This window comes from Mastigoproctus giganteus, chromosome 9, assembly GCF_048544385.1.
Source record: "Mastigoproctus giganteus isolate SK-2022 chromosome 9, ASM4854438v1, whole genome shotgun sequence".
NCBI classification, from domain to species: domain Eukaryota; kingdom Metazoa; phylum Arthropoda; class Arachnida; order Uropygi; family Thelyphonidae; genus Mastigoproctus; species Mastigoproctus giganteus.
The window spans coordinates 102,613,386-102,636,855 of record NC_143583.1 but is presented as its reverse complement, the minus strand read 5'-3'; the positions used below and the strand labels follow the sequence as shown (position 1 = coordinate 102,636,855).

General features: G+C 38.8%; 1 long non-coding RNA gene across 1 annotated transcript in view; it reads right to left on the bottom strand.

The window, feature by feature from the left end:
* Window positions 1–23,470, bottom strand: part of LOC150080600 (uncharacterized) — a 35,507-nt gene that overhangs the window by 4,861 nt on the left and 7,176 nt on the right. The window contains exon 2 of the long non-coding RNA XR_016547372.1: window positions 19,670–19,774. This is a non-coding gene — a long non-coding RNA (uncharacterized LOC150080600). The remainder of the gene's footprint in view (window positions 1–19,669; window positions 19,775–23,470) is intronic.

Below are 23,470 nucleotides of genomic sequence, written 5' to 3'. Positions count from 1 at the left end.
TGTTTATGAGAAAGCCATGTATCATCTAATATTTGTTGGATTGAATGCTGTGGAGTATAGATGTGGAAGTTGAAGCCCTGATCTCTGATATACCAACTAAGAGATAGCAGATCCTGGGTGGCAGTGATCACAGTAAATCCTACATCCACTGATGTGGAATTTACTTAAAGACGCAATTACTATCAGGGGCAAAGAGGGGGACTTTTGCTTTTGTAAAGGTGACTACAGTGGTCACAGGCAGTTTTTAAATTCTATACAGTGGGACCAACTGACAATGTTACAACCAACGGAAAATTCATAAATGGTAAGCAATCAGGGAAGTAATTAGAAACTATTAGGCTTTTTATACCAACTAAGAGATAATGTTTGAGGCTTAGACCTAAATGGATGTCAGATGTACTGATGAAACTAATGTCAGAGAACAAGAATGCTTGAGATGCATATAAATTATCAGGTGATAAAGAAGCATGCAGCAGATATAAACTAGTCTTCAATGAAGTTACAGAGGAAACTAGGTAAACTAAGACAGATTATGGGAAGTCTCTAGCAAAGAATGCAAAGATAAAAGCCAAGACCTCTTTACTTATGATAACTTTAGATTGAAATGCATGAATCAAATTTATACGCTAGATATGAATGGTATAACTGTTGATGATAGTGTTCGGGTTGGTGAGAAACTGAACAGATATACTGCCTCTACATTCACATGCGAGAAATTTTTAAAGAGGGGATGTCAAAGTATGTCAAATTCTAACGGAGCTGAATCATTTTGTGATAACTAAGAGAAAAGTGAAAGAGAAATTTTTGATGCTAAATGGAAAAAAGGCAGCTGGAATGGATGAGATCTATCAATTATAGTAAGGGAGGTAACAAAAGATGTCCCAATGGACTGGAGATGTGCAAATCCTGTCAGCTTATCTGCAGAAAATGGAAATGCTGGTTAAAGAAATAATGCAAGACCATTTAGACAGGAGTGCAGTTATAATGCAGTCAGCAGGGACACAGCAGTACATACAGGCTGCCAGCACAGATCATGGGGTTTTGTCAATGATATACAGGAATTTTGCCAGAAGGGATAAGGAGGTGATTATCCCATTGTACAGAGCAATGGCCACAACTCGAGTACTGCATACAGATCTGAAAGCCTCATTTTAGGAAGGATGTGGATCTGTTAGAATAGGTGTAGAGAAGAGCAACGAGATAAGTGAGGGGAGCAAAGGGTGCTCTTACTAGGAAAGGCTTCAGCTTTGCAAACCAGCATCTGGAGACTAGACACCTGCAAGGAGGTTTTATTGAGGCATTTAAGGCTATGCATGAATCGGGTAAGGTCAACCTGATGGAATCCTCCCTCTTTTTCAGACTATATACACGAGGGGGGGGGGGTATAAATTCAATTTGAGGGAGAATGGTTGCTGAGCAGACATGCAGAAATTTACCTTCAGCTGGCAGGTAGGTGAATGGTTAGATTGAATAAATTCAAGAACTAGATAAACTAATAGAGGGGATGTACAGATGATATCTTAAGTTGTTTTTTTTTTAATTTCTGATGCTGTATAAGCTTTCTTTCTTGCAATTTACCAAAACTAATACTAAATAATTATATTACTACATGTTAATGACTACAACTTTGATGCGAAAATGTTTTTCAGACAGTGACAAAGACATCCAAAACTAAGTTTCAATACACTGCCATACATGAAGCAAAAGCCAAAAATTTCCTCTCCTCTTCTCGATCTTCGATCTTCTCTGGCTTAAAATCTCTCTACCTCATTGGGTCAAATTCATCTGTTGTCTCTACCATTCTCCCAACTCCACTAATCACTTGGAGCTCTTTACCTTCCTCTCTTTGAAACTTGACTTTCTCCAGTCCAACTTTCCTAACAGTGAAGTAATTTTCCTTGGTGATTTTAATGTTCACAACTCTAGCTGGCTTCCGTTTTCTAGTCACACCGACCCAACTGGTTGAGATGCTGAGGCTTTTGCAATTTCTAATGACCTTGCACAGATTGTTCATTTACCTACAAGAATACCGGACAATCCTAACCATGCAGCCAACACGCTTGATCTTTTTCTCACAAACAACCCTTCTAAGTACACTGTCGAAGTGAGTGGTCCTTTAGGTACCTCAGATCACAACTTGGTGATTGTCTCTTCTCCAATGGACCCTTTATCTCATGGCTATTCCCAACCTCGTATGTTTGGCATTACAAGAATGCAAAATGGGATGACCTGTGAGATTTCTTTTCTTCTTTTCCTTGGTCTGATTACTGTTTCAAAACTTCTAATGTCAACGTTTGCTCAGATCGTGTCAGTGAAATTATTCTTGTAGGAATGGAATCCTTTATTCCACAATCTACTTTAACATCTCGTCCTTTATCTAAACCTTGGTTTTCCAATAAATGTGCTAAGACTGTTCAAGAGAAGAATGTTGCATATCGTAATTGGCTTGTTTCCAATTCTCCAGTTTCATTTTCTGACAACACCAAAGCTCGCAACAATTGTAAAGCAGTCATTAATCAGTCCAAACTAGATTTCGAACAGGCTAAGAGAAGAAAACTTGCTTCTTGCCATAATGGTAGCCGAGCATTCTGGTCTCTTGCCAAAGCTATTGGCTGCAACTTTTGCCCATCTCTGCTCTCACCTCTGTCCAAACCAGATGGTTCTGTTGTCACTTCAGCCAAGGATAAAGCTGACCTGCTTAGCATCCCATTTTCCTCCAACTCATGTATTAATGATCTTGGTAAAACACCTCCCACCATTCCCAACAAGCTCCATTTAATGCCTCCTGTGGTCTTCCGTCAAAAGGATATCAGAAGGATTTCGACAAATCTCGATGCTAAGAAAGCTCCAGGTCCTGATGGTATTTCTCCACTTGTTCTCAAAACCTGTGCACCTGAACTTACTCCTGTCCTTTGCTGCCTTTTTTCACTTTCTTATTCCAAAGGTATTTTTCCTTCTGCTTGGAAATTTGCTCATATCTAGCCAGTTCCTAAAAAGGGTGACAAGACCCACCAATCCAATTATCGTCCAATTGCAATTACTTCTACTCTTTCTAAAGTAATGGAGAAATCAATTAACTGGCAAATGTTAAACTACCTAGAAACCTTCCGTCTGATCAACGATCGCCAGTATGGATTCCATCAGGGTCGATCCACTGGTGATATTCGGGCTTATGTTACCCATTTATGGACAAATTCAATGGAAACGTTTGGTGCAACACAATCAGTTGCTCTTGATATCTCAAAGGCTTTCGATCGTGTTTGGCATAAAAGTCTTCTAAACAAGTTTCAATCTTATGGTTTGCCAACTGTTTTTTGTAATTGGTTATCCAGTTTTCTCTGTGATCACTCACTGAGGGTGATGGTGGACGGCTCTCTGTTTTCTAACTTCTCCACTAATGCCGGTTTCCCCCCCAAAATCGAGTTCTTTCCCCCACTCTTTTCCTTTTTTTTTTTTTTTGTTAGTTGTTGGCGCATCGGCTTCTGTGGCCATAACACACCTCCCAAAGTTTTTGCATTTTACTGTGATCCACGCCTGAGGCAGGATTCGAACCCACGACCTTTGGGTTGCCAGGCAGGCACTTTACCCACCTGGCTAGCCAGGTCGGCACTCTTTTCCTCTTGTACATTAATGACCTTCTTACATTGGCTGGAAATCCTATCCATAGCTTTGTTGATGATAGCACATTGCATTCCACTTTCCATTTTCAAAAACCTTGCCCTGCTCAATCAGCTTCAACTTTTCGAATATCTGCTACCAATTCCTTAAATGCTGATCTCCAGGTAATTCTCCAGTGGGGCAAAGCCAATTTAGTTGATTTTAATACTTCTAAAACTCAGTCTTGTCTTATATCTCGCAAAAAGGATTCTTCTGCTCCTATGCTTATCTTTTTGGTGACACTCAGATTTCTAGGCAAAATGATATATCTCTTTTGGGGATTACCCTGACTTCTAATCTCTCTTGGTACAAGCACATTACAAATACTGCTTCCTCTGCATCTAAAAAACTTGGTTTTCTCTTTCGCTCTCGGCGTTACTTTTCTTCCAAACAGCTGTTCACTCTGTACACATCGCAAATCCACCCTACCATGGAATATTGTTCCCACATATGGGGCAGTACCCCCAAAACCTCTCGCAGGCTTCTAGATTCCATTCAGAAGAGGGCAGTTAGGATAATTAATGACTCCTCTCTAACAAAGTCTTTCCTCTTTCTGTCTCATAGATGTACTGTTTCTGCTGCATGCCTTTTTCTACAAATACTTTCACGGGCACTGTTCTTCTGAATTTAGCTTCTATAATTCCCGCTCTCTTTCTTTCTCTCTCTCTCTCTCTCTCTCTCTCTCTCTCTCTCTTTCTCAAAATAGTCTGAACACGTGCCACCACCAGTCAACATCCATTTACTGTCCAACTTCAAACTCACAGAACCAACTTTTCATCTTCCTTGTTCATTCATTCAACTGCCGTTTTCTGGAACTACCTTCATTCATACGTATTTCTTGAAAAATTAGTTTCAGAAGTTCAAGTCCAATGTCAACAAATATCTTCTTTCATCTTCTCAACCTCCAACGCAAGCACGGTACTAAGTACTATAGGTTCTAATACCTCCCGTGTTTGGGGTTTTCATAAAAAAAAAAAAAAAAAATGATTGAAGGGGTCGCCTTAATTCTAATCTAACGGTTCTAACCTCAATGATGTCCATTTCCACTTACAGTCTGCCAAACTGTAAGTTACCAATTGAGTCAACCACTGCTCATCTCAGTTGTCCGAATTATTTGTTGAATGATTCTTTTCACTTCAAAGGTGATACTTGTGCATATGTCCGTTCTGATATTCCCTGGCTTATCAGAATGGACATATGCACAAATACAAGACAGTAATTTGAAATCTCCTCTTTTCGATCTTCTCTGGCTTAAAATCTCTCTACCTCATTCTGTCAAATTTATCTGTTGTCTCTACTGTTGTCCTAACTCCACTAATCACTTGGAGCTCTTTGACTTCCTCTCTTTACAACTTGACTTTCTCCAGTCCAACTTTCCTAACAGGGAGGTAATTTCCCTCGGTGATTTTAATATTCACAACTCCAGCTGGCTTCCGTTTTCTACTCATACAGATCCAGCTGTTCAAGATGCTGAGCCTTTTGCAATTACTAATGACCTTGCACAGATTGTTCATTTACCTACCAGAATACTGGACACTAACCATACAGCCAACACATGATCTTTTTCTCACAAACAACCCTTCTAAGTACATGGTCGAGGTGAGTAGTTCTCTAGGCATCTCAGATCACAACTTAGTAATGGTTTCATCTCCAATGGAGCTTTCTCTCAAGGTCATTCCCAACCTTGTGTTGTTTGGCATTAAAAGATTGAAAAATGGGATGATCTGTGCGATTTCTTTTCTTCTTTCCCTTGGTCGGATTACTTTTTCAAAACTTTTTACATTTGCTCAGATCGTGTCAGTGAAATTATTCGTGTGGTGATGAAATGCTTTATTCCACACTGCACCTTAAAATCTTATTCATTATCTAAACTTGGTTTTCCAACAAATGTTGTTGTTATTTGGTTTTTAGGAGCATTAGCAACTAAGGCCATATTGCTCCGGGATATGCGGTGGTCATTCTCTGACCTTTCCGCATTTTCCGTATTTGGGGGTGACAGGCTCGAACCCCGGTCTAATCAAGAAGCGTGTGCTACGCACTGCTGCTCCTTCCCACCTGGCTACGGAGGCAACCCAACAAATGTACTAAGGCTGTTCAAGAGAAGGATGTTGCATATCGTAATTGGCTCATATCCAAACCTCCAGGTTCATTTCGTGCCTACATCAAAGCTCGCAACAATTGTAAAGCAGTTATTAATCAGTCCAAACTAGATTTTGAACAGAGTAAAAATAGAAAACTTGCTTCTTTTCCAAATGGTAGCCAAGCATTCTGGTCTATTGCCCAAGCTTTGGTCCTTGATGTTGTCACAGACATTCTCTCAGATATGCCAGACAAGCTGTTCTTCCTACCTGGGAGTCTAAAACACTGATGGAATTGATATTAGGGTGACACTTAAGTCAAGTGGACCCAATTTCGGTGAAGTCCAGACGGTCTATGACAGCCAAATCCTCTGCTTGCACCTTCACGATGGTGGGACTGTTAGTAATCCTGGGTATAACCTCCATGCACAAGTACATGGTGGGTGACCACCCAGGTGTGAACCAACGTAAGCAGGGGTCGAGGTGTGGCGCCCACACCACATGGAGGAACACCGCCCCTCTATGTTACCAGGCAGTACTAGGTGGTAGATGACTCTCATCAACCGGTGAAATACCACCACTTTGCTTATTGGAGGCTTGAAGTGGTGGAACCCATGTTTAGTCTCTAGAGCTAAGTTCCGGCCAACCCTTCCCTATCTCTTCCATCATGCAGTATGACTGATGATTTTTGAGGTTATGATGAATGTCGTGGCGAGATCCAATATTCCTTACATTTCGAGGGTACAGCTCTAAAACGGTGTTCACAGGCCGGCTGCTAGATAGTACACCAGACCAAACCTATTGGTAACTCTCTAGGAGGCTTCCGGATCAGGTAGTGTATAATCTTGCTACCTCTACTCTACTACTGGAGGGAGTCCTAGTAGTGTGTATGCGGGGAGCATTGTCGAGGCCACGTTATGTCAAGGATCTGGGTATATTCTTACCACATGTACGCCATATCCAAAAATTTCATTACTTCATACAGCATGTCCCACCCACTTTTTCTTACCATTGAATACACCATGAATTGTCCAAATAATAGAGCAAGCTTATCTGCGAAAAGATCTAAACCTCCCAAGGACTTCCTAATTCATTTCACAAATATACGTGGTCTCAATTCCAATCTCAACGATGTCCATTTCCACTTGCAGTCTTCCAAACCCCATGTACTTTTTCTGACTGAATCTCAGTTATCAGTTGATTCAACTACTTCTCATCTCAGATGTCCAAATTATTTGCTGTGTGATTCCTTTCGCCTCAAAGGTGGTACTTGTGCATATGTCCGTTCTGATATTCCCTGTCAGAGATTTGGCAATTTGGAATCTCCTCTCTTTGATCTTCTCTGGCTTAAAATCTCTCTACCTCATTGTGTCAAATTCATCTGTTGTCTCTACCGTTCTCCCAACTCCACTAATCACTTGGAGCTCTTTGACTTCCTCTCTTTGCAACTTGACTTTCTCCAGTCCAACTTTCCTAACAGTGAGGTAATTTTCCTTGGTGATTTTAATGTTCACAACTCCAGCTGGCTTCCATTTTCTAGTCACACTGACCCAGCAGGTTGAGATGCTGAGGGTTTTGCAATTACTAATGACCTAGCACAGATTGTTCATTTACCTACAAGAATACCGGACAATCCTAATCATACAGCCAATACGCTTGATCTTTTTCTCACAAACAACCCTTCTAAGTACAAGGTCGAAGTGAGAGGTCCTTTAGGCACTTCAGATCACAACTTGGTGATTGTCTTTTCTCCAATGGAACCTTTATCTCATGGCTATTCCCAACCTCGTATTGTTTGGCATTACAAGAATGCAAAATGGGATGACCTGCGATACTTCTTTTCTTCTTTTCCTTGGTCTGATTACTGTTTCAAAACTTCTGATGTCAACGTTTGCTCAGATCGTGTCAGTGAAATTATTCTTGCAGGAATGGAATCCTTTATCCCACACTCCACTTTAAAATCTCGTCCTTTATCTAAACCTTGGTTTTCCAATAAATGTGCTAAGGCTGTCCAAGAGAAGAATGTTGCATATCGTAATTGGCTTGTTTCTAATTCTTCAGTTTCATTTTCTGCCTACACCAAAGCTCGGAACAATTGTAAAGCAGTCATTAATCAGTCCAAACTAGAGTTTGAACAGGCTAAGAGTAGAAAACTTGCTTCTTGCCCTAATGGTAGCCGAGCATTCTGGTCTCTTGCCAAAGCTATTGGCCGCAACTTTTGCCCATCTCTGCTCCCACCTCTGTCCAAACCAGATGGTTCTGTTGTCACTTCAGCCAAGGATAAAGCTGACCTGCTAGCATCCCATTTTTCTTCCAGCTCATGTATTAATGATCTTGGTAAAACACCTCCCACCATTCCTAACACGCTCCATACAATGCCTCCTGTGGTCTTCCGTCAAAAGGATATCAGATGGATTTTGATGAATCTTGATGCTAAGAAAGCTCCAGGTCCTGATGGTATTTCTCCACTTGTTCTCAAAACCTGTGCCCCTGAACTTACTCCTATTCTTTGCCGCCGTTTTTCACTTTCTTATTCCAAAGGTGTTTTTCTTTCTGCTTGGAAATTTGCTCATATCCAGCCAGTTCCTAAAAAGGGTGACAAATCCCTCCCATCCAATTATCGTCCCATTGCAATTACTTCTACTCTTTCTAAAGTAATGGAGAAATCAATTAACCGCAAACTCTTAAACTACCTAGAAACCTTCCGTCTGATCAACGCTCGCCAGTATGGATTCCGTCAGTGTCGATCCACTGGTGATATTCTGGCTTATGTTACCCATTTATGGACTAATTCAATGGAAAGGTTCGGTGAAACACAAGTAGTTGCTCTTGACATCTCAAAGGCTTTTGATTGTGTTTGGCACAAAGGTCTTCTAAATAAGCTTCCATCTTATGGTTTGCCATCTGTTTTTAGTAATTGGTTATCCAGTTTTCTCTCTGATCGCTCACTGAGGGTGATGGTAGATGGCTCTCTGTCTTCTAACTTCTCCACTAATACCGGTGTCCCCCAAGGTTCAGTTCTTTCCCCCACTCTTTTCCTCTTGTATATCAATGACCTTCTTCCATTGATTGGAAATCCTATCCATAGTTTTGCCGATGGTAGCACATTGCATTCAACTTTCCATTTTGAGAAACCTTGTCCTGCTCAATCAGCTTCAAGTTCTCGAAAATCTGCTGCCAATTCCTTAAATGCCGATCTTCAGGTAATTCTCCAGTGGGGCAAAGACAACTTAGTTGATTTCAACCCTTCTAAAACTCAGTCTTGTCTTATATCTCGCAAAAAGGATTCTTCTGCTCCTATGCTTATCTTTAGTGACACTCCGATTTCTAGGCAAAATGATATATCTCTTTTGGGGATTACCCTGACTTCTAATCTCTCTTGGCACAAGCATATTACAAATATTGCTTCCTCTGCATCTAAAAAACTTGGTTTTCTCTTTCGCTCTCGGCGTTACTTTTCTTCCAAACAGCTGCTCACTCTGTATAAATCGCAAATCCGCCCTGCCATGGAATATTGTTCCCACATCCGGGGTGGTGCCCCCAAAACCTCTCTCAGGCTTCTTGATTCCATTCAGAAGAGGGCAGTTAGGTTAATTAATGATTCATCTCTAACAGAGTCTCTCCACTCGCTTTCTCATAGATGTACTGTTTCTGCTGCATGCCTCTTCTACAGATACTTCCATGGGCACTGTTCTTCTGAATTGGCTTCTATAATTCCCGCTCTCTCTTTCAAAACAGTCCGAACACGTGCCGCCACCAGCCAACATCCATTTACTGTCCAACATCAAACCCACAGAACCAACTTTTCATCTTCCTCATTTATTCATTCAACTGCCGTTTTCTGGAACAACCTTCCTTCATACGGATTTCCTGAAACTTACAATCTACAGAAGTTCAAGTCCAATGTCAACAAATATCTTCTTTCATCTTCTCAACCTCCAACCCAAACACGGTACTAAGTACTATTGGTTCTAATACCTCTCGTGTTTGGGGTTCTCATAAAAAAAAAAAAAAAAAAAAAAAACTATTGGCTGAAACTTTTGCCCATCTCTGTTCCCACCTCTGTCTAAACCAAATGGTTCTATTGCCACTTCAGCCAAGGATACAGCTGATCTTCTGGCATCCTATTTTTCTTCCAACTCATGTATTAATGGTCTTGGTAAACCACCTCCCACCATTCCCAGTATGTTTCATTCAATGCCCCCATGGTTTTTTTGCCAAAAGGATGTGAGAAGGATTTTAAACAATCTTGATTCTAAGGAAGCTCCAGGTCCAGATGGTATTTCTCCTCTTGAAAACAAAAGGAGAAATACCAACATTTTGTTCTCAAAACCTATGCTCCTGAACTTACTCCTGTTCTGTGTAGCCTTTTTTCACTTTCTTATTCCAAAGGTGTTTTTCCTTCTGCTTGAAAATTTGCTCATATCCAGTCAGTTCCTAAAAGGGGTGACAAATCTCTGCCATCCAATTATCATTCTATTGTAATCACCTCTACTCTTTCCAAAGTAATGGAGAAAACAATTAACCGCCAACTCAAACTATCTAGAAATGTTCCGTCTGATCAATGATCACCAGTATGGACTCCGTCAATGTCGATCCACTGGTGATATTCTGGCTTATGTTACCATCTTTGGACAAATTCAATGGAAAAGTTTGGCGAAACGCAAGCAATTGCTCATGACATTTCAAATGCTTTTGATCGTTTAGCATAAAGGTCTTCTAAATAAGCTTCCATATTATAGTTTGGCAACTGAATTTTGTAACTGGGCATCCAGTTTTCTCTCTGACCACTCACTACAGGTGATAGTAGATGGCTGTCTGTCTTCTAACTTCTCCACCAAAGCTGATGTTCCCCAAGGTTCAGTTCTTTCTCCCACTCTTTTCCTCTTGTATATTAATGACCTTCCATTGACTGGAAATCCTATCTGTAGTTTTGCTAATCATTGCACATTGCATTCCACCTTACAGTTGAAGAAACCTTGCCCTGCCCAAACAGTTTCAACTTCTCGAATATCCACTACCAATTCCTTAAATGTTGATATCCAAGTAATTCTCTAGTGGGGCAATGATAACTTAGTTGATTTCAATCCTTCAAAAACTCAGTCCTCTCTTATATCTCACAAAAAGAATTCTTCTGCTCCTATGGTTATCTTTGATGACATTCAGATTTCTAGACAAGATCACATATCTCTATTAGGGATTACCCTGACTTCTAATCTCTCTTTGCATAAGCACATTACAAATATTGCTTCCACTGTATCTAAAAAACTGGGTTTTCTTTCACTACCAGCATTACTTTTCTTCCAAACAGCTGCTCACTTTGTACAAATCTCAAATCTGCCCTACCATGGAATATCATTCCTACATCTGGGGCGGGGCCCCCCAAAACCTATCTATGGCTTCTAGATTCCATTCAAAAGAGGGCAGTTTTTAATTAATGACACATCTCTAATAGAGTCTCTCCACTCTCTGTCTTATAGACGTTCTGTTTCTGCTGCATGGCTTTTCTTTAGATACTTCCACGAGCACTGTTCTGAGTTGACTTCTATAATTCCTGCTCTCTCTTTTCCAAACCAGTCCGAACGTACTGCAACCAGTCAGCATCCTCTTACTGTCTGACTTCAAAATCACAGAGCCAACTTTTCTTCTTCTTCATTTATTCCTTCAACTTCAATTTTTTCTGGAACAATCTCTCTTCATATGTATTTTCTGAAAATTATAATCTACTGAAATTCAAGTCTAATGTGAACAAGTATCATCTTTCATCTTCTCAACCCTCCAACCCATGCACAGTAATAAGCACTATAGGTTTTAATACCTCTTGTGTTTAGGGTTTTCAGAAAAAAAACCCTTTTAAGGATCCAATGCTTTAACAAATTATTTGACCAGTTCCCAGCTTAATACAGAGTGGTGCAAGCAAGACTGTCTCAAGGACTCAAGAGAATTTTTACTGCATTATATCTGCCAAGCTGCACCTCAAATCTGGCAGGTCATTCTCTTCTCCTGTAGTGTTGATCTACTGCTCTGTAGTTCTGGAGGCAGAGTAAGTAAGTGAACATAGTGAAACCACCTTTAAAAATCAAAATGAATCCCAGCACTATGAAGCTGCTAGAGTCATCCCATTTGTAATGGTCTTACTTGATATATTCTAACAACTGATTCATACACTGGTGTTCAAAGAAAGTGCATCACCCCTTAAAATTGTAATTGTCATTTGTTTGTTTGTTATTTGGTTTTTAGGAGCATTAGTAACTAAGGCCATATTGCTCCGGGGATAGGCAGTGGTCATTCCCTGACCTTTCCGCATCCTCCGTATTTGGTGGTCACAGGCTCAAACCCCAGTCTAATCAAGAAGCGTGTGCTAAGCACTGCTGCTCCTGCCCACCTGGCTATGGAGGCGCCTGTAATTGTCGTCCGAACAACGCAATTATATGGCAATATTTCTTAGAGATTGCATCAGATAAGACTGACACGTGTAGGTGATGATACAATATTGCATTAGCTGTTACTTTCAGCGCACACTGCAAGAGTTGCGGTCATTCCTTGCTTGTGTCAGGATGGCAAGTTACATGCAGTTGACGACATGAAGAAAAGAGTGCTATTGTTGCTTTATGTGAGGAAGGATGTTCTTCCTGTCATATTGCTTACAGAGTGTCTTGTAATCAGTTGACAGTGAGTAGATTTCTCTCCAAACTCAAAAATACTGAGATAGGAAAAGAGGAACCAGATGCAAACGAGTCTCTATGCCAAAACAGGACCGCATTTTGAAGTGCTTATGCCTTAAAAACCATAAAGCTTCTTCGTCTGAGCTGAAAAGAGAATGGAAACAACATACAGGAGTTGTAGGAAGTGCAGAAACAATCAGAAGACACCTCTTCAAAAATGGACTTGTAGCCCGTCATCATAAGAAGCCCTTCCTCACACAAAAAATGAAAAAAGCCCGATTGGTGTAAGGCGCATGTGAAATGGATCCCTGAGCACTGGAAGTCAGTTATTTTCTCTGATGAGAAGAAATTTAATCTGCATGGCTCTGATGGGAGACAAACGATTCACCGTAGACGTGGTGAAGAATACCATCCAGACTGTACGGTGTCTACAGTGAAATTCCCTACCAGCCAAATGATATGGGGGTGCATTTCTTATCGCAGAGTAGGTCACCTGCAGTTTATAAAAAGTTCCGTAAATGCCAATGGATACCTGGCTACATTGGAAGGCAAATTGCTGTCAACCATTAGAGGCCATTTCAACCTGCCAAGTAACTGCATCTTTCAGGACTTTCAGAACGACTCTGCTCCTTGTCATCGGGCAAAAAGTGTAAGTAGGCACTTTTGTAGTTACTTTAGCTTCATTTCTGCATTAGAGGTTCAACAGTAATGTGTTTACATTTGTTACAGGTGAAAAAAATGGTTGGTAGATAGGCCCATTTCAACTCTTAGCTGGCCAGGAAACAGCCTGGACCTGAATCCTATAGACAACCGGGCATCGCCTGGAATCTGCAGTTGTCAGAAAGAAACCAAAGACCCTTTGTGAACTTCAAGAAGCCATAATTTGTGTTTGGAACCACGAATTATCAGTTGATTATCTTCAGAAATTGATCTTGTCAATGCCTTGATGGTGTGCTGCTGTCATCAGGGCCAGAGGAGGTTCAACTAAATATTACTTTGCACCTGGTGAACTTTTCATTTTGTTTTCCATTTAAAATGATAAACTGAAGCAAACTGAGGGGTTCTGATAACATTTCAGCCATAATTGTTGTGTTTACCAAAACTGTTGTATAAAGGTTACAAATGCTCATTCTGGAATATTTTGAGAGCACCTGTCAAATATTACTTAGCTTTGCCTTAACTATTAATAAATATCTTTTGTTTATATTTCTATTTGTGATGCTAGTCATTAATGTAACATACCATCGTGAAAAAGGGTTAGAAATGTGAATTTCTAGGTGATGCACTTTCTTTGAACACCAATGTATTTCTCTAATTTTTTTAATATGAACAAAGCGTGTAACAGTAATTGAAGGACATATATTCCCAATGGGAAGCAACACTGCTTTCAAACTTTTACTTGAAGTGTTTACAAAAAGATGCTATTATTCTGGATTATGACTAATAACAATTTCTTTATAAAGAACAATGAAATCAAAACAATAGCATAAGGATTCTGCGACAATATAAAACCATGTGTAAGTGACATATCATTTTTTGTACATGGGAGTCCTTCAGCTGGAATCCAGCTGCAAAACTCCCACATACCAGTCCCTCTCTAAGTAATCCAATCCTTGATGATTAGGGAAATGTGGCTCTTTACTTAAACAGGCATCCGAGGTATAATTCCAATTACCTGTTCATATCAACTAGTTCTGCAAGGGATTCCAAATCGGCAGTTCTTCATTTAGTGACACCTGAGCAACAGAGGATATGTTTGGATACACTACGGTTTTTTGATCTGCAAGACTTTTAAATTTTGCCATATACAACCATAAAAATGTAGCAGTCATCATGATGGGTTGTGAGCTCTCTCGAAATTTGAGGTATGGCAACAGGGACATATACTTACAACTACCACAAAATCATCTTCCTATTGTTGACCTGTGACTAGCACAGCACTTCATTTCTGCTGGTAGTTATGGGTCAACCTGTTCTGATATATGCACTGCAAAACTTGGTGCCACCAATGAAGTGCTTCATCTTTCGGACCTATACAATAGCCACAAACAAAGCAGAATGAGTCTGGAGATAAATAACATCTTCATATGATAGAAAAAAAAAATACAGGCTTTTATTTACACTCATGTGATGTGCATAAAGAAAAACATAAAACTTTAAATTTCTTATAAAGACACTAAAGAAAACTGAATGACACTGATGGATTGATTCAGCACACAAAACAAACATAGGAAATAATTATACACAGTTAAACACAACGAACTTTTTTTTTCTTTTTTTTTTTTTACATAGTGTATGTATTTGTTCAAACTTTTAAATGACTGTAACCATCTTAATCTATTGAAAAAAATTTCTGTGAAGAAAACAAATGGAATGCATTATGCATAATATAATCACAATATGGCTTTGGAGGCTAATGAGCTATGAAAATATAACAGTGTAAAATTAAAAAAAGAAAACTTATCAGAGGGTGCATTCAGAACTTTTGTTTATAAACAGTTTAATTAAATACCATAAGAGAAAATAAAATTACAAATTTATTCATTTAATACATAAAGTAAAAAAAGTAAAGTGCAGCCATTATCAACCCACTGCAGGATGAAAGCCTCCTCAACAATTCATGTTGAGGGAAATGGACCATAATCTGCTGCGCTGGTCCAGTGCGGGTTGGCAGATCAATCGTATTCAGCAGTCAGGGGCTTGAACCCCGGTCTACTCAAAGAGCGTATGCTACTGCACTCCCACTCCTGCCCATTTGGCTACATATACTCCATATAATGCATAATTTACACATATAACTGAATTTATTTTACTTTTATTGCAATTATTTTATGTAATAAAAGTTATGTTTCTATTATCCAAGGAAACCTAGTCCCCATTCATCTCAGATAATCAAGGTCCTACTACAATGAAAACATTCAAGATAGCAAGTATAGAGGTGAAGATATACTGCCATTAAAAGAAACTAGAAACCCCAACCTGTACACAGGCAACTTGATTATATTAGCATTAGTAGAGGCATATGATGCAAGAAAGCAAGCTTATGCAGCATCAGTCAAAAAAAAAAAAAAAAAAAACCCACTCCCATTTCACCCCTCCGTTTGTTCAAAATACCTGTCCAGCTGAGGCTTAAATTTATTTAGGCTATCAACTTCCACAACAAGGGATGGAAGTCTGTTCCACCAACCAACTACCCGCTGGCTAAAGGCAAATTTCCGCACATCTATCCTACATCTGTCTTTCCTCAATTTGAATTTATGCCTTCTCAGGTGATTATTCTGAGCAAGAGGAAGAATCCCATCGGCATTGAGCATGCTCAAACCATTCAAGGCTTTATACACCTCTATCAACCTCCGTCCCGGAAGCTGCACAGAGTGATATCACAAGTTAAAGACCCCATATCAATAGAAGTTAGCAATGGGGTGGTATATGAAATTAAGTGCCCGGATTGTGGGGTTTGTTATATTGGTGAGATGGGGCGATGACTCAAAGAACGTCTGGGTGAGCACATGAGTGCTATAAGAATGGCAAATTGTGCAAAGTCGGCTGTGGCGGAGAATTTTTGGGAGAAGCAGCACCAGATCTCCCCTGAAGCTGCGGTCATCACTGACTGGGCTCAAGGGTTCGGGGACCGTAAATGGCTTGAGAGTCTGCGCATCAGGGCGACTAGCGGTAACACCATCAACAGGGATAAGGGTGTCTGTATGCATCCTCTCCTTGAAGCCGTTGTTCTTGAACAAGATGATCGGTTTTTATTGACGCGCTCCCGAGCCATTTCCAGTTCCAGTACACAGGTGGGAAATTCCAACCATATTCCTGTGAAACCATGTGATGACTGCCGTGAGCCTGCTATTTAAGGATGTTGTCTCACAGCAGAAGCGTACTATTGAGAAAGGAGTCTGTCATCTTCGAAAGCTACAATTTTTAGTGTTTTTATTACTATTATATTTTATTATTATTTTAACTTCCATTTTAGTCATATTTTAACCGTCATATTTATTGTAAATATCTGTTTTTACCAGTTTTATTTAATTCATGTATTTTAGTTTGCAGTAAAACTTACAATTCCTGGTTGGTGTGAAGTATAATTTTTCAACATGAATTTTCCTAACCTCGTAGGCCTGTTTGGATGCATTATAGTATACAATCAAATTGGTCAGGCAAGACTTTCCCTTAACAAAACCATGCTGTGTCTGAGCTATAACTGAAGTCTTGTCTAGATGATCCTGCAGTGCTTCTTTAACCAATGCCTCCATCAATCTTCCTGGAACAGAAGTTAAACTCATAGGTCTATAATTACTTGTGTCAGCCTTTGATCCTCCTTTGTGAATTGGGGTCACATTTGCACATCTCCAGTCTATGGGTACCTCCCCTGAGTCCAAAGAAGCTCTCATAATTATGGCTAAGGGTTTACTTATTTCTTTTGCTGCCTCCTTTAATATAACTGGATAGATCCCATCTACCCCGGGTGCCTTTTTTATGTTTATCCTCAACAATTTCTCCTCCACTTTCCTCTCGTTTTTACAAAATCATCTAGCTCACTGCCAGAGTCTACTTCACCTCTGGCATTCCCCTTCCTGAATAACTTCTCATGTGTGAATGTAGATGCAAAATACTTGTTTAGTTTGTTAGCCACCTGAGCAGGATCCTCCACTGTTGAACCATCAATATCCAGTGGACCAATCTGATTCATCCCTTTCCTTCTAGAGTTTACATAGGTAAAGAACTGTTTTCTGTTTTTCTTTGCATCCATTGCCAAGGATTTCTCATAATCTGCCTTTGCCTGCCTAATCTCCTTTGTGACTTGGTTAATCTCCTTGGTTACAGACCAGCTTATATCTATCATAGGCTTCCATGTCACCCATTAATTTATATGTATTCCATGCATTTTTCTTCTCTGCCGTATGTCTCATTAGTTCATCTGACATCCATTTAGGCCTAAACCTTGAACAATATTTCTTAGTTGGCATTTAAAACCTAGTAGCTTCCAAGATAAGTTCTTTGAATGCTCCCCATTTGAATTTGCTGTTGGTAACATCATCAGTTGGTCCCACTGTATAGAATTTAAATACTGTCTCAGACCATCGTAGTCGCCTTTACGAAAGCAAAAACCCTTCCCTTTACTCCCAATGGTAGTTACCTCTTTGAGTAAATTCCACTTCAGCACACTGTGATCACCGCCACCTAGTGGTTCCTTTATCTGCAGATTCTTAATGCATGAAGAATCACTACTGATAATCAGATTAAGAGTATTACTCCCTCTAGTTGCTCTCAAACATGCTGATGTAGAAAACAATCATCCAATAAATCCACAAAAGCCTTGCTAATGTGTGAGTGACCAACTCACAAATTCCAGTCAATATCTGGGAAATTAAAATCCCCATTATAAGGCTCTCTGATTTACTGGCCCACTCTATTACCCTGTAGAGTTTCTTATTATATTCATCAGAGTCATTAGGCCTATAGCACACTCCTACTCTCAATTTTTATCTCCCAATGCTTATGTCACACCAAACTGACTCGACACTGAACTGTCCAGCGATGTCGACTGGCTTCACTTCCTTGGATTTTATGTGTTTCTTAACTAATAGCATAACCCCTCCTCCCTTCCTATCCTGTCTATTCTTTCTGTACACATTGTACTCCCCAAATTCCAGTTCTGCATTCCTTATATCTGTGTGACACCATGTCTCTGATATCCCAACAATATCTGCCTTTGATGTTTTGAGCAATACCTCAAATTCATCAAATTTATTTACCAAACTCCTAGCATTGGTGTACATGCAAGTATATATGCACCTGTTCCTATTCTTAGCTACCCTAACACAACCCATGTGTTTACTTGTACCGCAATGACTCCCAGCAGTCTCTGAAATATCCTGCATCTTGTTTTCCAGGCTGCTGCTCATTCCAATAGAAGCAGTGCAAGAATCACTTTCACCTCTGCCAGTGGATACTGTTAATTTATTAGTCCTTGTATCCCCCAAGCTAGCAGTTTTCCGACCCACCTAACTCTGCCTCGATAGCATCAGCAAATATTCTTGCATCCTTTCTATTTAAGTGTATCCCATCCCTGTAGAAGCAGTCTCATCTGTTAACAAGTACAGACCAGGCTGAAAAAAATTCTACCCCTTGAGCCTTGCACAATCTTTCCAGGGCCGATAAATAACTAAACAATTTGCCAGTCAATCACTTTGATGTGTAATTTTTCACAAGACTCGTTGGGAATATTTTAACCTCATGTGCAAATAAATGAATGACAGGTGAGCCCTGTCAAAATGATTGTTCATTGGAAAAGCATTTTTTTTTTGACAGACCTTCACAGAGTTTTAAATATGAAGTCTCCTTTAATGCTTCTGATCTCAAAAGAACCATTAATAATCTGCTACTCTGTAATGCTACCGGGCTTGATAATATGACTGACTTTGTTATAAAACTTGCTAGTGCTTACATTTTAGAATTATTAGTCTCTTTATTTAGTGGATATTTAAATTAAAAACTTTTTCCTCTCCATCCTGGTGTGTGATTACTCTATATTTCTCATTCCCAAAGTCTGTAACTCTAAACTATTAAAACAATGGCAGACTTCTTATTCCTAGAAGACCACCAATACTGTAAGGAAACTGTTGATACCATTCTATCTTCTAAGCTGTAGTACTGTGTGTGTGTGTGTGTGTGTGTGTGTGTGTGTGTGTGTGTGTGTGTGTGTGTGTGTGTGTGTGTGTGTGTGTGTGTGTGTGTGTGTGTAAAACTTACTCCATCTAAATATGATTCATATCATTATTATTTATGCATTGCTTTTATCCGTTATAAACCCTTCTGACCTTGGCTCTAATGGGTATATTGACACAAGCTAATGGTTACATAATTCTTTGATTCAACAAATAAATATACATTTATGTGTATATAGCCCATGTTGTTCGAAACTATATGCTTGATTTGCTGTATTTCAATTACATTATTTTTCTGTCAATCTTTTTATGTTATATAAATTATGTACTGCTTATTACATTACATATTAAACATATACAACGATATGTCCTATTCTTTTTTTTCTTGGCCATATAACACTTCTAAAATAACTTTTCTGTACGAAAATGAAAAACTGTATAAAGCGACCAATTTTGAGTGGTCCCATGAGTGGTCATTTTATGTATCTCTTACTGCAAATATAAGAAAATAATAATAAAGTGATTTTGAATAAATAGCATCTACTATTATTCTTTTATTACTCTAAAAGCCTTAAATAATACATAAATGATAGCTTACCTCAGGAACCCACACTTCAAAAACATAGGCAACAACATCAAATGTTTCGCTATACTGAACACTGCTCTTGAATAGCTGAAGACAATACTCATAAATTTCTTCTTGCTACAAATACATAAACAAAAATTGTGATATATTAAAAAACAATATTGCAGAATTTGTCAAAAAAAAACAGCATTCATAATGTGAATTTAATTGTGATATTCATCCATCGAAATGTCCTACCCACTATGGATGGATATGCAATATATTATTCTTGGATGTATATGATTCCTAGGCTGTGTAATGAATGAAAATTTCTGTATAAATAAAGATTAGTCTGATTTATTAAGATTGGCTGATTTATATACATTGTCCTCCAGCATGTATTAAGATACGAAATGGAGAGAAAAATTAATACTGAATATGACTCCCAAGCGATTAATTGATATTAGTAACCCTATAGGGAATACTTTTCACAAGCATTTGGCACATGGAGAATAGAATCATTATCTACTCCTCTTATGTTTGGTGCAGAGAGGGTGAAGCAATTAGGCACCAACTCAGGGTGAGCTAATACAACAAGATCAAGGTAAATTGGAAAACTGCTTGATAAGTTGATTACCGCCCAGTTGATTACTGCACATGGGTAGCAGTAATCAACTCAGGGCAGGGGAAAATGAAAGACCTGGAGATAATTGTGCAGTCAGATATGAAAAATTCTCTGAGCAATGCAGACATGCTGTCAGGACAACTCATTGGGTTGGGGGTTTTGTCACTAATATACAGTAACTTTGCTAGCAGGGATAAGGAGATGATTATCCCTTCGTACAAGACCATAAGTAGGTCACATCTTAATTATTGTATACAGGTCTGGAGGCCTCACTTTAGGAAGTGATGTAGATCTGCTGTAACAGGTACAGAGAATGGCAATCACATTGATGAAGGGACCAAATGGGTACTCTTACCTAGAAAGGCTTCAGTTCTGCAAACTGCAGCGGAGACTAGACACCTGTGGAGGTTATCTGATGATTGGATTGAGTAAGCTGATTGTGAATAGCATTCTTCCTTTTGCTGAGACTACACACATCAGCAGGCATAGATTTAAGTTGAGGAAGGATGGTTGCAGGATTGATATGCTCAAGTTTGCCTTCAGCCAGTGGGTGGTTGATTGTAGGAACAGGCTTCCATCTTTTGTTGTGGAGGTGGATAGTTTGAATAAATTCAAGGAAGAACTATAGAAATTCTTGGAGAATATGGATGGGTAAAGTGCATTGTGTGTGTGATTTTTTTTTTTTTTGTCTGATGCTATATAAGCTGGCTTTCTTGCATCACTTGTCACTACTACTACTAACTTAGCATTCTGATGGGCATTTATGGCAGCTTGATTGAAGATTGTGTGGATGCCCTTGAATGAATTAAAATTTGACGACCCTATCTAGCTCTCAGCTGCCCAAATCAATGCCAGAGCTCACACTTCAGCATCAGGCAACACACAGTGGCAACTCCCAAGGCAGGATGCACTGGTGGCCACAGGGGTTAGTTATTGTAGATGACTCCATTGTTAGGGAAATTGTGCAAAAAGATTGGTGGAATAAGAACAGGGTATGTCTGCCAGGGACAAAAGTTGATGAGCTGTACAACAGATATCATTTTTTAAGGGCACAAAAGATGGTACTATTGTCCAAAGGTGGTGGTAATGTTGGCATTAATGACATTAACAGTAGTAGATCTGCGGAATTACTTAATAAGTACAGTCCAATGTTGAAAAAAAGTCATGATTTATAGTTAAATTTGAAAGTGTCTGCAATCTTGCCCAGACACGACAGAAAGGTGTATATGATGAGAGCCTTGTCAATCAATTCGATCTTGGAGAGATTGTGCAAGGCTCCTGAGGAAGAATTTTTCTCAGTGTAGTATGTATGCTTGTTGTATAGAATTTAAAAATTGTCTGAGACCACCGTAGTCCCCTATACAAAAGCAAAACCCCTTCCCTTTATCCTTGATAGTACTTACATTCTTAAGTAAATCCTACAATTAGCACACTGCGATCACTGCCACCTATTGGTTCATTTATCTGAAGATTCTTAATGCATGAATTATCACTGCCGATAATCAGATCAAGAGTATTAGGGCAGAAACACTATTATCACTTCACGAGGCTTCACTCGTATACATATCTAACATCAAATGTGGGGGAGTATTATTTTATTGCTAGGAGATGCAGTGTTGTGATTGGCTGTATTCACAAGATAACACGTCGGGCTTCAAGGGCGAATGACATTGTCAGGAAGTCAGATTTTTCTGTTTGAACAGAAATTTCATTAGGCGTGACTGCACGACAAGAGGAAAATGGAGGAAATGCTAAGAGAAAATTAAATTAGAAGTAAATAATCTGTTTTGAGTGCACAAGTAAGAATATCTGAAAACAAATAACAACATCAAGGACATTGCTCTTGTGTCTATTCTGAAGCAGCCTCCACTTCGACCAGCTACTCAGCATACTCATCGCAAATGTCTAGTCACAGGGACGCTCAAAAATGGCAAAAGTAAAAAAAATAAACCAACAGAATTACAAATTGAGAGGACGAACAAGTCGATCATTTCAATTTGCACAACTCATAACAATTTCTTACAAGTTGAATTTTGTTTTTATTAAATTTCATTAAAAATTTTTGTTTCGTATTTTGACAGAATAAGTCCTTATTCAAAATTAAACTTGCAGTATTTTAACTTTCCTTAAACATATAACTAATTTTTCTTTAGCGCTGATTGAATTTTGAAATTGCATATTTTGCCCTTGAATGTCATCCTTAATTAAAATATACAGTACAAGAAATTAAATTCTTCTTTATTCATCCGTAAGTACATCCTAAAACGATTTTCATCTTCTTCAAGTCCTGCAGTAAATAACGGAATTCGCCTTTTTCTGTTCTCTTCCAGTTGATGTTGTGTATCCATTGCATACTCTTTTGTTTTCTCAGCTATTAAGAAAAGTGCATGCATTTTCTAAATCTTCTTCAAAATCTGAAGAGGAGGATGAACTGTGGCAATTCATTTCGCTTCAGCTTTCCTCAAAGAGAATGACACATACACAACATTACAGGTTGCCAGACGTACCCCTTTTGGAAGTATAATAAAATTTCCAAGATACCCCTTTTTTAACATTTGAAAAAAGCAGAAATCATAAAACCCCCTGTTGAGTTGATTATTTAGGAAGAAAGAATTAACTGACGATAAAGTTGTTGTTGAAATGCACCCTTAATTAAAGACTCAAATACGACATTCTATCCTATTTACAAAGAGAGTTGTAGAATATTTATATTATGTTTACTTTGTAACCTTTTACATTCTACTTGACTTCTTTTTTTATTTCGTTGTAATGTTTTAAGGCTCAGGCAACAAGCTTTTTTTTATTTAAAATTCCCAATATCAATATCGATTTGCTGTATGAAGAATATGTTCTGTTGAAACCATTCCGTAGAAATATTGCAACAAAAGACCTCAAAATACCACAGATGGTTGGATAAAAATTTTAAATGCGTACAAAGTATGTAATACAGAAAAAAATATTAATTTTGTTTTTGCTTTGCCTCAAATGCAATGAATGAGCGAGTATTTAGCTCAATGTTTAACATGTGGAAAAAGGATAGAAATAAGAATGTCGAAGGAGAACTGTTGCAGAGAACCAATCACAATATGTTATGCAAAGAATTTTACACATATGCACTAAAAAATGAAAAACTTAAAGAAAATTCACTCAAATGAAAAGTATTGCTAGGTAAATATTTTCTTTGATATAATAAATCAGGTTTATTGAAT